This window comes from Alexandromys fortis, unplaced genomic scaffold, assembly GCF_014885135.2.
Source record: "Alexandromys fortis isolate MF-2015 unplaced genomic scaffold, M_Fortis_MF-2015_v1.1 scaffold_39, whole genome shotgun sequence".
In the NCBI taxonomy this organism is placed as follows: Eukaryota; Metazoa; Chordata; class Mammalia; order Rodentia; family Cricetidae; genus Alexandromys; species Alexandromys fortis.
Window position 1 is genome coordinate 6,622,285 of NW_026067918.1, and position 8,851 is coordinate 6,631,135.

Genomic DNA, 8,851 nt, shown 5'->3' on the forward strand with positions numbered 1-8,851 from the left:
TGAATGCCCAGCTGGAAAGCTGTAGTAAGTGCTACGCCCCAGAGTTTGGGGAGGGATATAAGGTCTTAACTGAACCTTGAAGGTGTTACCTGACCTATAAGCCTTTAGGCCTGGGCATGTGTCTCCGCCTGTCCCAGGCTGCTGGAGCCTGCCTTTGGAGTTGAGCACGGGTGATTCCTGCAGCTGCACGTCCCTCCAAAACACCCTCTAGCCCCAGGCATACCTCTTGGTGTTAACCCTGGGATGTTAGTTCACTTTACGGTTGCCCCAGCCTTTAAAAGATTGGCTAATCCCACTTCCTTGTGGAGGAGTTGGAAACCACACTCAGTTTGCTCGGGTATTTTCCGTGCAGTGTGGTTCCAGGTGGGTCACAGCTCCTTTCTTTGCAGTGCTGGGATTTGAACCTGGGTCTGGTGCATGCTAGACAGGCACTCTACCATCAAGCCATGCTCCCCAGCCCTCGCTTCCATTTCGGAATGAGCTGTCTGCAGAGCCCCTTCCCAGGAGAACACTGTTATCCTCACATCTCTTTCCATCCGGGACCCCTCTACACAGGAGAGCCTGGTGCTGAGAGTCTGAGGTTGGAGCCGGAGCGACCCAAGTCAAGAACTATTGTCTGTGACTTGGGCTCCTTCACTTTCTGGCCTCAGGACAAAGACATTTTCACTGGAGTTTCCAGTCCTCGGGAACCACCTGGGGCACCTCTAAGGTTTGGGCTGACCTCAAATGGAGCTCCTGGGAAAATCCCCAGGACAATCAAATGGTTCTTGGCACTCAAGGTGGGGCCTGTCTCTATGCCCCACTGTGGGGTTAAAGTACCTCATTTGGTACACCTGGGGTCCTAAGAGATTTTAGGAAGTCGGACAAAGTCTCTCCCAAGTTTCCTGGAGACAGTGGGGAGTTTGGGCCATAGTTTGAATCTCCCAGAGGATGGTTAGCACCTCTGTCTCCAAAGGAATGAAAGGTAGGAGGTCGGAGCTGGCTTCTCTCTCGGTTTCTGTAGATCCTGCCTCCTGCCACTATGGAGGACTGTAACCATGGAGGCTGGGAAAAAAACGGACACGTGGAAAAAGGTGGCGTCTGAAAGCATAACAACCAAAATACCCAGAATGAATTCAAGGTGCTTCCCACAGCCCTGCTCGCCCCTGTAGCTTTGCACGGCTTCATTGCAGCCTCAGTGAACACCTGTTCTTTGCACGGTGTGTGCTGCCACACCGGCAAATGCTGCCTCCACTCAGACCTAGACAATTGTATGTTATGAACTGCAACATGTTTACTGTACACACAAAAAGCTTTCTGCTCTTACAGGTGAATAAGGATTAACTACAAATGACTTTTTTTCCCCTCTCTCTCTCAAGACAAGGGTTTCTTCTAAAGTGCTGGGATTAAAGGCTTGGGCCACCACCACCTAAAACGACATTTAATGGTTTCCTATAAATGGAGTTGGAGAGGTGACTTAGCAGTTGAGGGCTTTTCCAGAGAACCTGGGTTCAATTCCCAGCACCCACATCTGTAATTCTAGTACCAGAAGATGCAACACCCTCTTCTGGGTTCCCTGTGCATTGAACTCACATGGTGCACAGACATCTATATAAGGAAAATACCCATACAAATAAAAATTCATTTTTAAAAAATTTTCCTATAATTATTTCTCAGCATGTAAGCATCAAATTAGTATATCGTTTAAAATATTTTTTTATTTTAACCATGTGTATGTGTTCCTTTGTGTGAATGTGCATATGTATTCAGTATCCTTAGAGCCCAAAAGAGGGTGTCAGGTCTTGGAGCTGGAGTTACAGGAGTTACAGTTGTAAGCGACCCAGAGTGGGTGCTGAGAACTGAATTCAGGTCCTCTGCAAGAGCCGTGCACACTCATAACCTCTGAGCCATTCTCCAGCACCTCCCACCCCCCCAATCAGTCAACTGGGTTATGTTGTTAGAGTATTTGATTGTAAACATTGATCTCTGAGTGGTTGACTTAAGTATTGTATAAATAAATAAATTCATTAAATAAAAAAAAAACATTATGTGAATTTTGGCTTGGGATTAGGACAGAGTTTCAAACAATTTCTGAAATGGCCCTGAACATACTTCTGCCATTTTGTGCTACATATTCATGCAAAATGATGTTGTCATTACTAACTGTCAGAAAAATCAAAATATCCGTCAACTCTGGAAATGTTGCAAGAGGCACTATTCCCTGCAGTATCAAATATTCATCCGACATTGAATTATTTATGTAAAAATAAACAAGCACATCCATCTCATTAGTACAAATTTGCTTTCATCTTCCTTTAATAAATGGCAAAATTATATGCATCCCCAAAATTGTTCTACAATGAATTTATGTGTGATTTATTATTACTAAAAGCTTGGTTTGTATGTTTATTTTACATATCCATCTACATTGGGGGGGTCACATAAAAATTTCTTGGGCAGAAAGAAGTTGAGAGTAAGGAAAATTTAAGATGCTTTTTTTTTTTTTTTTTTGAGACAGGGTTTATTGGGGACTGCAGATCCTCAGAACCTGAATTTTCTAAGCTGCTCTAGGCACAAAACTCTCATGAGTTCCTGATGGTAGGGGAGTGGTTTCTGGTGGGCCTGCAGCTGAAAAATCCCGAAAGCTAGGGTGTGGCCATTAGTCAAGGAGAGCCCTATATAAGCTGCTCTGGAACACAATAAAATTGACATTCTTGTTTCAAGGATGACCCCCCCCCCCGTGTGTGTGTGTGTGTGTGTGTGTGTGTGTGTGTGTGTGTGTGTGTGTTTCAATCTCTAGTCCCTTGTCTCTAGTCCCTTGCCTGACTTGCGAACCTTCCCTGTTTGGGCACCACAAGGGTTTTTCTGTAGCTTTGGAGCCTGTCCTAGAACTAGCTCTTGTAGATCAGGCTGACCTGGAACTCACAGAGATCTGCCTGCCTCTGCCTCTGCCTCTTGAGTGCTGAGATTAAAGGCATGCACCACCACCACCCGGCAAAGAAGTCCTGTTTTAGGCTGAACTTTGGACATGTCCTCCCTAATGTGTGCTCTGTTGACTGTCTTCAGAGCTGGGCACTGGGACAATGTGACAGCCCTGAAGAAACCTCACAGCACACATGGACTCTGGTACCACAGAGGTCACTGTATCAGAAGACCCTCTTGGCCTGGGAGATGTCACATGCCTGGCTGGGCACCTCTGGGGACAGGAGAAACACTGGGGTTGAGGTAGGACCAAAGAAGGGCTGAAGTAGATTAAGGGAAGGTAACAGAGCAGACAGGCTATGAAATCTTCCAGAAATGAGGCCTGACCTCAGGGGGTCATAAACAAATTGGCTGTGCTTTCCTAGCTGTGAGAACTTGGGGTCACATGTCTGAGTCACATCTGTGAAGAAGATAGTCATAGTTTAGCTCACAGGAATTCTTCCTCAGAGGCTAGGGAAGCAAGCAATGAATCGTGTTTGCTGATCTGTCAAGAGTAGACCCAAGTTACTATCACTGTTGCTAAACCAGCTGTCAGGTCTCCTCCATCTCTCTATAACAGAAAGGATGGAGCATCCTGGAAGAAGAGAGAATCTGTGGAAGACAGGCACACCAGTACTTTCAAGCGATAGAAACAACGATCCCCAGAGAATTAAAACCTGCCCAGGAATCTCACGCTGGGGGAAGGGAGAGGCTGAAGCCTGGCGACAGGCAGAGTGTCTTGACACGGTTTTGATGACTTATGGGAGCATCTTTTGGGAGGGGCTAGAGCTAAGACAATGATGGACCAGTGATGGGCAGAATCATGCCTTGATCAGGACTATCAGGTAGCTATGATCACCCCTAGGCCTCTTTTCAACCCAAACCTCATGACAGTACCCCAAAGAATGACTTAGTGCGGTCAGTGGACCTCACCATTCGCTCTTCCCAGGGTAGCCGCATTGAATGAATCTTTCTCTGCTTTTCACTATCCCGTCTTTCTATTTGGTGTATTGAGAATGGATGATTGATGAGCGGCTGAGCCTGTTTGCCGGTGTTTGCCAACAAAATCCAGGGCCACTGTGTGCTACTGTTACTAACAGGCTCCTTGATTCTGAGCTGGGACATTTCCAAGATAGCGGGGAGTGGCTGAAGAGAGTGGGCAAGAAAGCCAGCCAGAACTCTGGGCTCCTGACAAAGCTGGCGTAAACTTCAACCAGAGACAGAATGCCTTGGGAGAACTGTTCCTGGCAGGAATGCACTAGGTAACTGTCCCCTGAAGACCAGGAGAGACAGGGAGAGTCCAGGCTTGCTGTTTTAGCAGGCCTCTCCTTGGTGTCCCAGTGTCTACAAGCCTAGACTAGGGACACAGGCTCTGGGGACAAGGATCCTAGGCGTGAATCCCAGTTGTCATTGCACCACCTGAGGGGAGTCACTTGACCTCTCCCAGGCCTATGCAACGGGGACCACATAGGCACACACCCTGTGGTATTGGTGTGTAGTAAAAAGAGGCTGCAGCTAATCAGAGCTAAGGACACACAGGAGGCACCGAGCAATCCTAAAGTCAAGTGCCAGCTGGACCTGGCTTGGTCTCTGGCACCCATCTTTGCACAGAACCGGTTCACCGCCGCCAGTGTTTCCCAGAATTGAGCTAACAGAAAACTGTTAGTAGCATTATCTGCAGGAGGCAGGCCTCCGCTGCCTCTCAACCCCCTTTGCTGGGGATGGAACTCAGAGCCTCGTGCATTCTAAGTAAGGACTCTACTACAAACTGCACCCTGGGCACTAAGGCCTGAGTATCTACTGAAGACTGGTGGGCTTCTCCACCCGGGGTGTGGCTCTCCCATCACCGTCTCTCAGCAGTTGGCAGAGCCAGGCAGTTCCATTGGAGAAGATCAGACCCTGTTAGCTGGAACTCCCCCAGGCCCTAGAGTGATGGGAAAATGACAGGCACTCTGGGAGGAAGGAGGCCTTTTTCCCTCTCATGGCAAATATGCCTTCAGTAGGAACACTGAAACACCAGGAGCCAGAGTCGGGGAGGTAGCTCCGTTGGTATAGAGCTTGCACAAAATCCTGGGTTTGCTCTCCAGCACTGTGCAAACCAGGAATGGTCATGAATCCTGTAACCTCAGCACTTAGGAAGTGGAGGTAAGGGAATTATTTACAAGTTCAAGATAATCTTCAAAAACATAGTTCACGGCCGACCAAGGCTACGTGGAAAATCCAAAACTAAGAAAGCTGGGCTGTGGTGTCACAGGCCTTTAAACCCAGCACTCAGGAGACAAACAGGTGGATCTCTGTGAGTTCAAGGCCAGCCTGGTCTACAAAGTGAGTTCCAGGATAGTTTCCAAAGCTACAGAGGAAAAGAAGAGGAGAAAGAGGAAAAGGAAGAAGAAGAAGAAGAAGAAGAAGAAGAAGAAGAAGAAGAAGAAGAAGAAGAAGAAGAAGAAGAAGAAGAAGAAGAAAAAGAGTAAGGAGGAAGAAGAAAAAGAAAAAAGAAAAGAAAGTAGGAGCCAACGTTGGGCTTACCTCATTTATTGATCTAGTAATTACTGATTCTGCATGTTAAACTCATGGGGTAGATGCCATTATTGCCATTTCTCAGGTTAAATTTTTCTCAAGAAAGAGCTAGCCAGAGCTCTGGGCTCCACTTAGATGACTCAGTGGGTAGAGGTACTTGCCATGCAAGCCTGCTGACCTGAGTTCAATCCTTAGAGCCCACATAACGGTGGAGTATGAACCAACCCCATAAAACTGCCTCTGACCTCCAGGTGCACACGGTGGCATACACAATCACGAATATGCATCATGCATACATACACCAGTAATTAAAAAAAAAACCTGGAAGACTGAGAAATTTGCCTAACATAATACTCCAGGAAAGTCCCAATCCCGAATCAGGAAGGCCCCTATAACCAGGGCTCTTCAATGGGAAGCAGGACAGAAGGAAGATTCTAGCTGTATAAGGGATCATATCACTAGGTTGAAGATGGTGGGCAAAAGGAGGTTACCAGGGAGACTGGACACTATCTTTACCAAAATAGCAGACGCGTGTCTGTCTAGAAAACGTCAATAGCATTTTAAGGAAACTTGGGCTGCTTCTGGGTACTTCTAGACGGCCACAGAAATGGCTAAAATTACTGCCTTTGCCACTACCAATTAAATTGTTCCCTAGAGCTCACTGCAAAGTCCAGGAGCAAGGAGGAGCTGATTAGAACTGAAGGCATCACTCAGCACGCTCTGAAGCCCAACATGATGTGACATTCTGCTCAGCTGTCCCCAACGCTTAGGGCAGTGGTTCTCAACCTGTGGGTCACCACCCCTTGGGGGTCAAATGACCTTTTCACAGGGGTCACCTAAGATATTTACATTATGATTCATAACAGTAGCAAAATTACAGTTATGAAGTAACAATGAAAATAATTTTATGGTTGGGACAGCACAAGGAACCGTATTAAAGGGTTGTGTCATCAGGAAGGTTGAGAACCACTGGCTTAAAGGCTTACAGGAAGTTTCCTCAAAGCAGGAGGTTCAGGTGTCTGTGTCTTTGGTTAGGAAACTCCTCTAGCTCCCCTTTCTTCACTTCATGGTGAGCCTCAACATCTCAGACCCGGGCTGGGCTTCGGATGCTTTTGTAGTTCTGCCTCACCCTAACCTGCACGGTCCCAAGCTCTGAGTGTGGAAGGGAGGCTGTCTGGAAGGAAAGGGTTGTGAGAAACATCTCTCTCACTCTCCTGTCTAGACAACTAGAATTGATTGTCAATGAGATCACGTGGGGAGCCATTATCCGCCTGGGAAGGGTGAGGAGAAGGATGTGTTGCCATTGTCCCTGTGATTGTTATCCCTTCTCTGGAGGTTTTGGTTTCCTAAATGTGGTCTTGGAGGGGCGTGTACGTGTGTGTATACGTGTGTGTGTGTGTACACATAAGTATGTATACATGTGCATGTGTCCTTTAGTACCAGGAAGCTTTGGAGTCATAACGATAACTCAACCGAGTCGATGTCAAGGATGATTTAACTTCCCGGCTTGACAGCTTCACGCCGCAGGCTGCTGCCTTCTCCCCTCCCCAAGCCCTCTGTCAGCTCCAGGAGTCAGTTGCTCTTCAGAAAGCACTTGAAGTTGAAGGCGAGAGACATGTGAAGTAAGCCACAGTGAGGGTGGAGGAGTTCCCCGGACCCAGGCCCTGAGCCCAGAGCACCAGTATAGCCAAGGACATGTCCCTTGTCATTAGATGGTCCTGTAAGCTTAGCCCAAGGTCCCCGAAGAGTGTCATAGAAGGCTAGGGTAAAGGTATCTGGAGCCTTTGCAACCTGTGAATCTTTGAACCTATGAAAACCTGAAGACATGGAAATGTGAACTTCTCTCTTTTCAATTTTTACTATTTATTTAAAAGATGATTATTTATTTTTGTTTGTTTTTGTTTCTCGAGACAGTGTTTCTCTGTAGCTTTGAAACCTGTCCTGGAACTAGCTCTTGTAGACCAGGCTGGCCTTGAACTCACAGAGTTCAAGCCTGCCTCTGCCTCCGAGTGCTGGGATTAAAGGCTTGCTCCACCACCACCCAGCTTGTTTTTATTTTTTTGTGTATGGGTGTTTTGCCTGCACCTATGTTTTAGATTTTTGGTATAGGGCCTTACTATGTAGCCCAGGCTGGCTTCCAATTTACAATCCTCCTGCTTCAGCCTACTCATTGCTATGCAGATATACAGTACCATGCCTGGCTCAGTTTTCTTCTTCTTTATATGTAGACACCAGTCATGTTGGATTGAGGCTCGTTCCAGCGACATCATCTTAACTTGATTATCTATAGATACCTGTTTCCAAATAAAATCATGCTTGCAGGTGTTGGGGTTAGAACATGTGATAGTTGATCTCAGTTGTCTGCTTGATGTGATTTAGAATCATCTGGAAGTGACCCTCTGGGCGTGCTACGGGGGCTATCTTATTAGGGTAATTGAGATGGAAGACCCGCTCACTGTGGGTGGCACCATTCCCTGGGCTTGGGATCTCAGACTGTATAAGCAGAAAGTGGGTTGAAGAGATGCTCAGCAGTAAAGAGCACTGGCTGCTTTTCCAGAGGACCTGGGTTCGATTCCCAGAACCCACATGACATGTTACAACTGTCTGTAACTCCAGTTCCAGGAGATCCAGTGCCCTCTTCTGGCCACCCTGGGCCTTAGGCATGCACACGATGTACAGACACACATCCAGGCAAAAATCTCCAAACACATAAAGAAAATAACAAACTTTTTAAAGCAGCAGCATCCATTGCTCTTGTGTCAAGCTCCTGTCCTCCCGTCAGGCTGACTTCTCTACTGTTCCCTTGAACTGTGGGCGGGGTAAACTCTTTTCTCCCTTAAGCCCTTAAATTGGTTTTGTTAGGGTTCCTTTTTGTTTGGTTTGGTTTTCTTTTTTTGAGACAGGATCTTCCAACACAGCTGAGGATGGCTTAGAACTCACTGTGTAGACCAGGCTGACTTTGAACTGGCAGAGATCTACCTGTCTCTGCCTCCTGAGGCCAAGAGAAACCAAGACAGGACTTTCCTGAGATCTGGCAATCAGTTCCCAACAAGGACCCAAAATGTTGAGATGGTGGTTTGCCGCGGACCGTCCCTCTCGGAGACCGCCACCCACGGGGGACCAGGGTGAAGGATAGGATAGTCAGGATACGATGCAAGGGAAATGACAGACAGACACACTGTGTAGTGAAAATCTGCTGCAATTTTACTTCTGTAAAGCTTCAGTTTTTGTACAAAACAGATCAAAGAACTTGATAGGTGCATTACATCACCCCACTCAGGGTTCCAGACATAAATCAAGATTAAGCATAACCAAAATAGAGCTTCTTCTACGTGCTCCTTTCTACGTGTTCCCCCTTCCGTGCTCAAGATGTTGGCAAGGACTTTTAGTTTTG